The sequence below is a fragment of the Canis aureus genome, chromosome 6 (assembly GCF_053574225.1).
Source record: "Canis aureus isolate CA01 chromosome 6, VMU_Caureus_v.1.0, whole genome shotgun sequence".
Classification (NCBI taxonomy): Eukaryota; Metazoa; Chordata; class Mammalia; order Carnivora; family Canidae; genus Canis; species Canis aureus.
The window spans coordinates 80,684,948-80,697,750 of record NC_135616.1 but is presented as its reverse complement, the minus strand read 5'-3'; the positions used below and the strand labels follow the sequence as shown (position 1 = coordinate 80,697,750).

Below are 12,803 nucleotides of genomic sequence, written 5' to 3'. Positions count from 1 at the left end.
CTGGCCCAGGCTCCCACTGCGACCGGCTGACAGCAGCGGGCCTGGCGGGGACGGAGCCAGGAGCCCGCCCGAGGCACGACTCGGTCACACGGCAGCATCCGGGCTGCTCCGCGCTCTTGGGGAAAGAACAGACAGAGCCCTCTGAAAACCTCAGGCTCGGCCACGGATTCGGGGTTCAGCTCCTTCTCTGGGCCGCAGTCTTACCCTGATGTTAGGCGGGACTGAATGCTCGGCGGGTTATTCCACTCATGGCTGCCCTGAACCCGAGGTCCTGTCACCAGAGAGCCCTGGGTGTGAGGTCGCAGGCTTTGCACAGTGCATGTTCCTCGAGTCAGGGTGGGAAGGGGCTGTGGCCTGGGCGCCTTGCCCCCGCGGCCTCACCCCAAAGTCCCGAGTTCCAGGCGGGAGGACCTAGCGGGACCTGCAGCAGGTGCCCACTGACCCCAGGAGCTGCCCGCTGTGGCTCCCCCTTATCCCCCCTGTGTCCTGTCGTGTGTCCCCACCGTGTCCCCCCCGTGTCCCCCCGTGTCCCCCCGTGTCACCCCCGTGTGTCCCCCCGTGTCCTCCTGTGTCCCCCCCGTGTCCCCCCGTCTCCCCCCGAGTGGGCGGCACAGGGTCCCCGCGGCCCACGCCTCCACCCCAACCGCTTGGGTGCTGCCCCAGGGCAGGGGTGCGGCCCGGCGGAGGCCGCGGGGGGCTGCGGGGCTCAGGGACCTCAGGGCGGGGCGCCGGCGCTGCTGGAAGTCGCTTGGCCCCAGGGCTCCGCGGACGCGGGAGGGGCCGGCATTTCCGTGACTGGGCCGGGCTGGGGGTGCGGGGGACCCGCCGGGAGCTCCGCCGCTGCCCAGGCCTCGGGCTCCCCCTGCTGGCGGGACGGCGGCCGGGGCGCGGGGTGGGGGCAGGGGGGAGGGGGAGGGGGCGGGGAGCGCGGGGAGTGGGGGGAGTGGGGGAAGAGGGGTGGGGAGAGGGGCGGGGCGGTGCGGGGCGGAACCCCCTCCCCAGACGCCCCTCCCCGGCTCGGCCCCCCAACTCCCGGGTCCCCTCCCCGGATGCCCTGACCAGCTCGCCGCCTAACACCGGATCGACCCCCTTCCCTCGGGCGCCCCCCCCACCCAGTCCTCCCCCCTCCCCCCCTCCCCTGCTCCGGGCTGGGTTCCCGAGGGAGGAGGAGCCGTATGTGGGCGCAGGGTCGGGGGCCTGGCAGGTGCACTGCGCCAGGCGGCAGGTGAGCCGATCCCCCGCCCCAGCGCACCAGGGAGCCCGGGGGTGGGGGCTGCGGAGGCCGTGGACCCGCCTCGCGATGCGCGACCCAAGGCGCTCGGTGCCCTTCGGTGCCCTTCGTTCCAGGCCGAGTCTCCTAAACCAGCCCAAAGGGATAGGGGTGGGCGCCCCTGGGCGCTCCTATTCGGAAAAACCCCTCCAGAGAAAAGGATTTCTGGCTTCCTTGACTTGCCCCCGACCTCCCCGACCTCCTCTAACTGCTGGCAGTTCTGCTAATACAGGCGCATGGGCCTCTCCTGCTCCTGGAAGTGGGGGCAGCGGGCCTCAGCGGCGCTCGTGGCCCATCCAGTCCTCCTCAAAGGTTATGACAGCCTGGTCACTTGTGTCAAACAAATTTGACATCCTTAGTGTCTGGCTTTGAGCCCATTACTTAACCAAGAAGCCTCACTTTTCTCACCTGTAAAATGGAAGTTACAGGGCTTTCCGAGTGGGCTGCTGGAAGGGCACCGTGATAAATCATAAAGTCAATAGCAGGGGGCACCTGGGTGGCCCAGGGTGTGATCCCGGGGTCCTGGGATCGAGTCCCACCTCCACTCCCCACAGGGAGAATCAGCGGCACTGTGCATACAGTAGGTATTCCGTAAATGTTGCGAGCAGTTATCACTACCTCCACAGTTCTCTTACTTCTCCCAGTCTCTCACTTAACTAAAGAGAAACGGGGAGGCTGCAGCAGGCAGGTGGGAGTTCTGGGCGGAACAGTGAGGACTGTACTGTCCTGCGTCAGTGACTTCCCAACTGGTCACCTTCTCGTGCTCCGACCCCCTGTCTGAGGGGAGGGGTGGCAGCTGCTTCCCTCCCCTGCCCGGCCTGACCCAGCCGAAGGCCTGGCACAGCTGCTGGAATGGCCCAAATGCCTCGGGTTTAGGGCTAGGTAGAGGACAGCTGGGGGGGGGGGCAGGAAAGGAGCAGCACATCCCCCCCCTTGCTGTGTCCACTCAGTCTGCTGCTGCCTAAGACTTTCAGGTCAGCCTGGGACCTCTGACCTCCCTCCGGGGCCATCTCCCAATGGACAGCGGGGGTGGGGGGCAGGCCGGAGGAAGTCTCCCTCTTCCCCGCCTCCCCTCTGCCCTGAAGCCACCCGCTGCCCACCCCCAGGCCCCTGCTCCCCTCCCGCCCACGTGCTGCCCAGCTGTCCCTGGCCGTGAGCTGGACACCCCGCCTGCCTGCGCCACTCATGAATCGCCAGCATTCACACTCTGGCCCCAGAGCCTCCACCTGTTCCCCTCGGTCTGAGCAGCAAGGCTGTGCGGCCCCATCTGTTGTCCTCCATCCAGGGTTCAGTGCAAGAGACTAAACTTCAAAACCCTTAGCTTCCACCTGCCAGGCTGGGGGTGGGGAGGCCTGGCTGACGGCGGGGACGATTCGGGGCCATGCCCACGTCCTGGGAGAGCGGCCCTGCTCCCCCTACCCCCGGGCCAGCCAGCACCGCCTGAAACAACAACCCACGTACCTGGGGAAACGGCAAAAGCCCACTCTTCCCAACAGGACATTTGCAGGTTTAGCAGCCTTGTCTTACTAGTTTCATTTCTTCCCCGACAGCGCCCGGGTCGGGGCCAGTCTGTGTTCAATGCAAACATACAGACGCAGCAGTGGCAACCTTCGTTTGATTAATTTTTTGTTATACAAGCAATGGGTGAATACATTTTCCTTGATTCAAATAAAAAATGAAACCACTACCACTCAGATTCCAATTCCCTTTGACGGGTCCCCAGATCCACAGCCTGCCTCCTAAACAGAGAGGTGACCACGGTTCCCGGCCAGTCTGTACATATGCCTAATAAGATAACGGGTACTATCATGTGGGTTCAGGTTTTGCTGTTATTTTTTATGTAAATTGTAACTACAAGTATCCTGCAACTAAATTCACTAAAAAACACAGAAAGTGTCTCCCCTTCCTAAGCAGATACCTACCGAGATCCACGGCAGCCTCCTTCAGGGGTACGTAGTGTTCTGAGCGTGGACATATCGTGCTTTTCTTAGCTGTTTCCCTATCGACTGACACTTAGATCGCCTCTGTTCTTCTTCCATTACAAACATGGGGACGAGCCTTCTTTCATAAACTGCTTAATTCTTTCTTCCTACCCCTTGTGGGCATGAAGGGTTACTATTTCCACTGTTTTGGGGGCACAAAAATACCAGAAGTGACCTTAGGAGCATTTTAAAACCAAACCAATCTGTAATAATTTTTTTCTTCCAAAATCCTGGGTCCCCCTAAGATGATTTCCATACCCGCTTGGGGGCAAATTACTGTTCTAGGAGACGGCTGTGGTCCAGGAGAGAGAAGGAGACATCAGAGAGAGCAAAGAGACGAGCAGTGAGGACAAGGGACCAGGGGGGAACAAGAAACAGAAGGGAAAGGGTCTGCGGATTACAGCCATCTCTGCAGCCGGGAAGCCTGGGACCGTCCAGCAGGAAGGAAACAGTTAAGTAAAACTGGGCATATCTAGTCTGCGGAATATTATGCAACCATTAAAATGATAATTATGGAGATGATGCAGGAGCATGGAAAATGCTTCTGATATTAAGTTAAAAAGCAGACTACAAAATTAAAGCTGCATTATGATTACAACTCTGCAAAATGATACAAAGATGGGGAGGGAACCTAGACGAATGAAAACAATCAGATTGGTTGTGGTAGCAGAATTGTGGGTGCACTGTTATTACCACTTATTGCCACTACCATTGTGGTAATATTGTTTTGTGCAATATATGATTGATTAACGCTACATAGCAGCAAGAAGAAGGAAGGCAAGGAAAACGAATAAGAGAGGAGATGAAGAAGAAGAAGAAGAAGAAGAAGAAGAAGAAGAAGAAGAAGGAGGAGGAGGAGGAGGAGGAGGAGGAGGAGGAGGAGGAGGAGGAGGAGGGAGGGAGGAGGGGGGAGGAGGAGGGGGAGGAGGAGGGGGAGGAGGAGGGGGGAGGGGGGAGGAGGAGGGGGAGGAGGAGGGGGAGGAGGAGGGGGGAGGGGGAGAAGGAGGAGGGAGCACAGCACAGATGGAGAGATGACAGGAGGCTGGAAGAGAAGCCCATGGACCACCGTTAGCAGCCGTGTCGGCCACAGAACTGACTCAGGCTCTTCCTCCAGGGTCTTTGGACTGAAAACAGGTGGTGATTATTTTGTTTTGTTTTTAAGATTTTATTTATTTATTTGAATGAGAGAGAGAGAGAGGATGGGTGGGGGAGGAGCAGAGGGAGAGGCAGGCTCCCCGCTGAGCAGGGAGCCCCATGCGGGGCTCAATCCCAGGACCCCGGGATCATGACCCAAGCCTAAGGCAGACGCTGAGCGGACTGAGCCACCCAGGGGTCCCTGAATGCCATTTCCACCGTACATAGCAGATACCCACCTTCCTCCCGCTGCCTGCCAGTATCTTTTAAAGCTTCCCCAGGAGTTAGAGATACCAAGCTCCAAAGTTTAAGGGACTCAGAGTCTAGCAGGTAGGGAGAGAGCAGGCATGGATATGTGAGCAACGACAATCAACAAATGTTCGACCAGAGGTCTAATCCTCTGAAGCTGGAGGTTCCAAGGTCCCAGAAATCCTCATGAGCTGGGCATCTCAAAGGATGGGCAGGAGGTTGGCAGGTGGAGAAAAGGGGGAGCATCCTAGGTAGAAGGCACTTGTGCCAAGGCACCGGCGCCCACATTACAGTGTTTAATCAAAACAATAGCACGCTCTAAATTGTGTGTTGGAGAGATGACCCTTGAGACGATGGGGAAAGTGGTGAGAGTAAGTGGAGAGGAGGAACATCAGTTGGGAGGTTACCTGAAGAGTTCTGATGGGAAAGAGCAGGACCCTCCGTGGGGGCAGTTAATGGGGTGAGGACAGAGGGATTAAGTCAATAAATCCTTATGTAGAAATGATAGAACATTGTTCGTTCGTGCAGTGAACATCTTTTGAGGGTCTGCCATGGCACCGAGCCTTCAGCGATGGAAGACGGTCTCTGTCCTAAGAGGGGAAGACGGAGAGGGAGACAGATGGTTCCAGATGGATGTGAAAAGTGCTGCAATAGAGAGAAGCCAGTGAGGGAGAGAGCATGAGGGGCGGGGAGCAGATGGGAGGTGGGAAGGCAGGGAGGTCCTTCTAGGTCCCCGCCTCGGAGGTTGGGTGGACAGTTGAGCCGCCGCCTGTGTCCGGAAACGCATGGCAAGGGTGCGTCTGCAGGCAGATGATGGCTGTGACTTGGGCCTCTCGCTCTTGCTTTGCTCCTACCCATCATGAAGAGCCAAATGTGGCTTATGCTGCCTGTTGCCTCCCCAGTTGAATGAATCACATGGAAAGCACCTAGAATAGTTCCTGGCACAGAGTTGAGCACCCAATGCACGCTCACTTAAAGAAAACAAGCAAGAAGTGCAGAGACTTAAAGCAAGATTCACACTTACCAGACTAGGCTCTCTCCAGGGGGCCAGGAAAGGACTTGAGGCCCCTGGTCCCGCAGAGCAGTGCTCCAGAGACTTCTGATGAGACCAGCCCTCAACCTCCCAAGAGGAGTGTGACGGTAAACATGCAAAAGCAGAGTTCACTGCGGGTGGACGAGGCTCACAAACGAAGGAAGATGGGGGCAGGAGGGTGTCGGCAGCCTATCCCAGTGAAAGGACTGTGCATGGCCTCGTTCCTTTGAGGAATATGGATCGTGCACTTTGCAAATCGCATTCGTGGCATGATTCCATGGAGCAAGTCACCAAAAATGTGAATTTTCTTTCTTTATGGGCTTCTGTTGGTTTATTGGAAGTTTGGAAGAAGATGAAGCAGAGTATGGAGACACAGTTTATGTTGATGCTGTTGGGTGATGACGTCATGGAAACTTGTCGAGAAGTTTACTGAACTGCTTTCTCACCACAGGGAATTAAAAGGCTTTGAAGGACCCAACTCCTCAGACCTCGGGCGGCTCACGTCTTAGTAATGTGACAAGACGTATAAACACTCATCTTGAAAGTAAAACACTGCTGATGCATTGGGTGGAGGACGTGCTCACACTGAACTTGAGCTGGACCCACGGACAAAGTGGGGAATCTGTTGGAATCTGCCCGATACAGTGAAACCACCAGTGGTGAAGAAATGCGGGGCCATCGGGGCGCCTGGGGGCTCAGCAGTGTCGGCCTTCGGCTCAGGTCCTCATCCTGGGTCCCGGGGTGGAGCCCTGTGTCGGGCTCCCTGCTCGGTGGGGCATCTGCGTCTCCCCCTGCTTGTGCGCCCTCTCTCTCTCTCTCTCTCTCTCTCAAATAAATAAATAAGATCTTTTGGGGAAAAAAAAGGGCAGCCTGGGTGGCTCACGGTTTAGCGCCACCTTCAGCCCAGGGCCTGATCCTGGAGCCCCGGGATCGAGTTCCGTGTCGGGCTCCCTGCATGGAGCCTGCTTCTTCCTCTGCCTGTGTCTCTGCCTCTCTCTCTCTCTCTCTCTCTCTCTGTGTCTCTCATGAATAAATAAATAAAATCTTAAGAAGAAGAAATGCAATGCTATCTGATGGGCAAGAAATCCCATTTTAGGAGAAATTCTTGGATTTTGATAAGAATGAATTTTGCTTTAAGTTTCAGCATTTTTACCTTTTTAAAGCTAACGTCTTTTGAGTGCTTAATATGTTCTGGGTGCTATTCTTGTCATCTTCTGTGCACTTATTCATATAGGCTGCAAAACACAGCTGTGGGGGTAGTTCCTAGTGGTATTCTCATTTCACAATAATGAAACAGAGACTCAGGGTAAGAAGCAAAATCCACTTAAAAGTGGAGGAGCCTGGACTCTGACCCTGGCAGTCTGACCTCAGCGTTCTTGACCGCTTTTCATAAACTTGAGGATGGATCCTAATCATAGAGCATCAGCCATATCAATGGAGCTTCATCTCCAGGGAACTTTTATGATGGAAGTGAATTATGCTCACCAAGAAGACTTACTTTTCCTAGGATTTTAGAATGCACTAGGTAAGGTGCCTATTGTGTGGCCTAACTCTAGGCGATGTTTGGGTCTATTTCCTTCTTTTCATAGAACAACTGAGACTAACACTGAGGACTGCCACTAGGGATGTACATCCGGGGGCTGTGTTGACACCTGCCTCACCAAAGGACACTCCACTGCTCCCTTTGTTAAACACTTGTCCTCATGGACTTCACTGATATTCTCAAAACTGACCCACATCTAGGGTAGGTACCCAGGAGGGCACTGCTGGGTAAACCATGTTAATTTGATTTGTACTGCTTTTGTGCTGCTGTTAAAAATCCATACATTTGTTCAACTAGCTTCACGATTGTTATTAATTTCTAAAAGTGGTGGATTTCAGGTTCTTGAGTATAGATAGCAGAGGAGCTTACTGATTGATCCCCTCACTAAAGACAACTAAAAATACTGGACAAAATAATTGAAATCTTTTTACTCTTTGCCTCATCTGCTGTGAGAATGAAGACCATTCTCAGCAATCAGACTGTTGACATTCCAGGAAATGTTGACGTGACCCTAAAGGGACAAGCTGTTACTGTGAAGGACCCCAGGGGAACCCTGCAAGGGGACTACAATCACATCGATGTAGAACTCAGTATCCTTGGAAAGAAAAAGAAGAGGCTCCGAGCTGACGAATGGTGGGATCTAGAAAAGAAATTCAACTCTCTGTAGTCACGCACAGGACGTGATCAAGGGTGTCACACTGGACTTCCATTGCAGGATGAGGTCCGGGTATGCTCACTTCCCCAACAAGATTGTTATTCAGGAGAATGGTTCCCTGGTTGAAATCTGAAATTTTGTGGGTGAAAAATATATTCACAGAGTTTGGATTAGGCCAGGTGTTGCTTGTTCAGTATCTCAAGCCTAGAAAGATGAGTTAATTCTTGTAGGAATGACGTTGAACTTGTATCAAACTCAGCTATTTTGATTCAGCAAGCAACGACAGTTAAAAGCAAGGATATCAGAACATTTTTGGGTGATATCTATGTTTCTGAGCAGGTTGATGAATAAGATGTAAGTTGTCCGGCTACAGAAACAGCAAAATGCCATGTGACTTTTCAGACTTACCTGTGGTATTTTAAAGGTGCAATAAAAGCCATATTGACTTGGGGCTTTTTCTTAAACCAAACCAAACCACCCAACCAAATAGACAAGCAAAAACACCTCTTTTTAAATGCATCAATTGACTGGAAAAGAATGAAATTTGGAGGCCAAAAGTCGTGAAAACAGGAGCCAGAGAGAATCCTCACACTGATGTCAACATGTACAATGAGATTTAACTTTCACAAACCTCACAAGGCATTGGAAGGCTTGCTAAAGGTGAGGAGTCTAATAGGAGGCTGCAGTCCCAGCATAAACTTGTGAACCTGGAACCCAAAAGCTACAATTTATTATTAGGGTGAATTCAAAATAAATCCATGCTCTACCTACTTGCACTAAACAGAAGGGTGAAAAGCATCTCTCAAGAATGAATAACTACCCGCTAGCCATTGTGCAGAGTTGCTGCCCAAATTCACACTACCTAGGTGGCCCAAATAGTCAAAACCAAGAATTTTCTTTTTTGCAATCCCGAGCTGCCAGTGCCCTCAGGAGCCTAGCAGTAACAAAGGAAAAACAGTCCTGGAAGAAAACACCTTCAACCCAGGTGTCGGAGAATTTCCACGGGCATAGTTCTAAGAAACATGAGCTGACAGTAAAAACAAATCACAAAACACAAGGAAACAAGACCCCATGAGTGAGGTTACACAAGAGAAAAAAAAAAAAAAAACACAGTGGTTCACAGTCCAGGGCAATTTTGCCCTGCAGGGGTATTTTTGTTTGTCATAACTGGAAAGGGAGAAACGTGTGCTACTGGATCTAGTGTGTAGAGACACCAGGGATGCTATTAAACATCCTAAAATGCACAGGACAGCTTCCTACAATAAAGATTCATCTATCCCATAATGTCAATAGGGTCAAAGTTGAGAAGACCTGAGACAGCAGAATCAAACCTGCAAAGCTTCTGTTTTGGAATGATCAGAAATAGTATATGCAATAAATAAAGGTGCAGTCTTGAAGAAATTTAACATATGAGTAAAGAGCAATGGGTTGTATTGTCAAGCAGATTTGAAGAAAAACCAAAAAAAAAAAAAAAAGGAATTAAGCAAAACAACTGAAATTTAGAAATTAGTAGGACAACCATCTTTGGAAAATAGCTTTGAATTATCTAGCAGAATTGAAGATATACATAGTCTGTGACCCAACAGGTTTATTCCTTTTGTTTTGTTTTGTTTTGTTTTGTTTTAACAAGTTTATTCCTAATGCACAGCCTGGAGACACCCATGCCCATGTGCTCCAACATACATATACACTGATGTATGCATATACATGTACAAATATATTTACAATGTTCATAGCAGCATTGTTCAAAGTGGTTCCTCCTCAGAAAGGGAAAAAGCTAAAGCAACAAAATATAATGAAAATGTATAATATACTCATACAAAAGACTATCTCACAGCAGTGAAAGTAAACGAATCATTGGTACAAACATGGGTTAGCTTTCAAACAGCATGTTGAAGGAAAGAAGCAAAACTCCCAATATATACAGATTATCAGGTTAAAAGAGAACAGACAAAAATGGACAGAGCTAATGGAACTATAAAGAGAAGCAAAGACATTAATTACATCGAGGTCAGAGTGGTAGTTATCTCTGGTGGAGGAAGGAGTTAGAGATCATGAAAGGACACATGAGGGTTTCGGGACTATTGGTAATGTTATACTTCTAGGGTGATTACTTGGAATTTGTTTTATAATTAATTGTTAAGATACGTGTTTAATTTGTTTCACACTTTTCTGAATTGTGTTGTATTTTCCCAATTAAAAAAAAAGTTTTAAAAATGAAATGGCAGGTTTAATAGCAAATTAGACAAAGCTGAAGTGAGAATTATTGTACTGGAAGACAGATCTGAAGAAATTATCCAGATTGCAGTTCAGAGAACAAAGAGATGGAAAGTATGACAGAAAAATTAAACTGGAATTCTGGAAGACATGAGAGAGAGAAGGAACAGACAATATTTGAAGAGTTAATGGTTGACATCTTCTTAAAGAATAGATAACTGATGACTGTCCACTATATTGGAAAGCCCAGCTAATCACAAGCAATAGAAATAGAAGGTAATCCACATCTAGGCCACATCACAGTGAAATTATCAGAATCTCTCAATTTTTTTAATTCAAAAGAAAGAGAAGATATTAAAAGCAATCAGAAAGAAAAGATACATAATCTGCAAGTAAAGGACAATTAGACTGACTGCTTTTTCATCAATAGTGAAAGCCAGAGGACAGTAGAGTTATATCCTTAATACGCTTTTTAAATTTTTCATCCTAAAATTATTATTCTTAATGAAAATACCATCTGTGAAAGAAATATAAAAATATTTAATAATTTATGGATTAAATAATGAATTATAATGGAAATTTAAAATATTTAGAAAAGTTTTAAAACAAAAACACTACATGTCAAATTTGTTAAATATAATTAAAGTGGTACTTTAGAAGGAAATAATAATCTCAAACACTTTCATTAGAAAATAAAAAGATTGAAAACTGGGGGTACCTGGGTAACGCAGTCAATTAAACATCCAACTTGGTGTTGGCTCAGGTGGTGATCTCAGGGTGGTGCTCAGGGCAGAGTCTGCTTAAGTTTCTCTCTCCCTCTGCCTCTCCACCCCCTGCTATCTCATCCTTTCCCTCTCTAAAATAAATAAATATATCTTTAAAGAAAAAGATTAAAAATTAATGTATTAGCTATTTAAAAAAAAAAAAGTTTTAAAAATGAAATGGCAGGTTTAATAGCAAATTAGACAAAGCTGAAGTGAAATTTAATAAATAACAATAGATTAAGCTCAAAGAAAGTAGAAGGAAGAAAATAATAAAGATAAGAACCAGAATTAATAAAATAGAAAACAGAGAGGATCAATAATGCCAAAAGTTAGCTTTTTGGAAAAGCCTAATACAATTGATAAAACTCTGGCAAGAATGAATGAGTAAAAAAGAAAAGACATGACACAAAAAAATGAAGAATGAAAAGGGAGACAAAATTACATTGCTACAAGGATTTTAAAAAGAGAGTAAGATGATATTAAGAAAACTTCTATGTGTAAAATTTTAGAACTTTAGATGAAATGGAAAAATTTCTAGGAAAATATAATTTACCAAAACTAACTGAAGAAAAAAATCTGAAGTCTTGTAACCAATAAGAAAATTGAATCAGTAGTTCTACCAAAAATTCAAGAAATAATTCCATCTTACAAAAACTTTTCTAGAAATATAAAAAAGGGGGAAATCCCCATATCATTTTACTTAACATAACCTTAACACCAAAACCAGATCAAAAAAAGTATGAGGACAAAATTTTATAGGCCATTTTTCTCATGAATATCTAGGCAAAATCTAAACAAAATATTAGCAAATCAAGTCAGGTATGCCAACATATAGAAATATACTACATCTTGAACAAGGGTTTATTCTGGGGATGAAAGGTGTTCTATCATTTAAAAAAAAAACATTTAATGTAATTAAACACATTAACAGATTAAAGGCGATAAGTCATCTCACTTGCTACTACAAATTTTTGATTAAATATCTGTTCATCATGAAAACTTAGCAAACTAGAAGCAGAAGGAAATTGATAAAAGAGAGCCTTTAAAAACTCCCAGCAGGGCAGCCTGGGGGGCTCAGCGGTTTAGCGCTGCCTTCAGCCCAGGGTGTGATCCTGGAGACCTGGGATCGAGTCCCACGTCGGGTTCCTTGCATGGAGCCTGCTTCTCCCTCCGCCTGTGTCTCTGCCCGCCCCCTCTCTCTGTGTCTCTCATGAATAAATAAATAAAATCTTAAAAAAAACGTCACAGCAAACACTATACATAATGGCGAATCCTTGAAATATTTCCTACAAGATCGGAACACGAAGAGAATATACATTATCATCTGGAAGTTCTAAGCAAGACACAGAAAGTGGGAAAGGAGAAAAAGAAAGGAGGGGGAAAGTTATAAGAACTGCTAAGGGAGAATCAAAATTGTTATTTTTCACAGATGATAAGATTATCCAAATCCTAAAGAATCCACAAATAAGTAATTAGAACAAACTGAAGCATTTTGCAAGGTCACTGACCGAAAATATCAATATACAAAAATCAATTTCACTTAATTTTATTTCCAAGAACCAGCAAAAACAGATAGAGGACACAGCTTTTAGAACTGTGGTCATTCAAAATAACAGCAAAATATAAAGTCACTGGGAATATATCTAAGAGAAGATTGCAAGTTTTTTATGAAGAAACATTTAAAACTTTATTTAAAAACATTAAACGGGAATTGTTATTTCATGTAACAGTTGTGCAAAACACACTACATATCAAGTGCTTCTAATGATTTACAATTGTTAACCTACTAATTTCTCAAAACGATCCCCATGAGAGAGACGTCATTATGATAATCATTGCATTTACAGGTGAGGAAACTAGAAACTACCACAAAATGGCAAATCGTGAGCGAGAGAGCTGGGATTTGGACCCAGGCAGTTTAGCCATAGAATGCATGCTCTGAACCTATTACTTTGC

General features: G+C 47.2%; 1 pseudogene; it reads left to right on the top strand.

Annotated features, from left to right (window-relative positions):
* Nucleotides 1-7,665: 7,665 nt before the first annotated feature.
* On the top strand, nucleotides 7,666-8,217 carry LOC144316583 (large ribosomal subunit protein uL6 pseudogene; annotated as a pseudogene).
* Nucleotides 8,218-12,803: the final 4,586 nt, after the last annotated feature.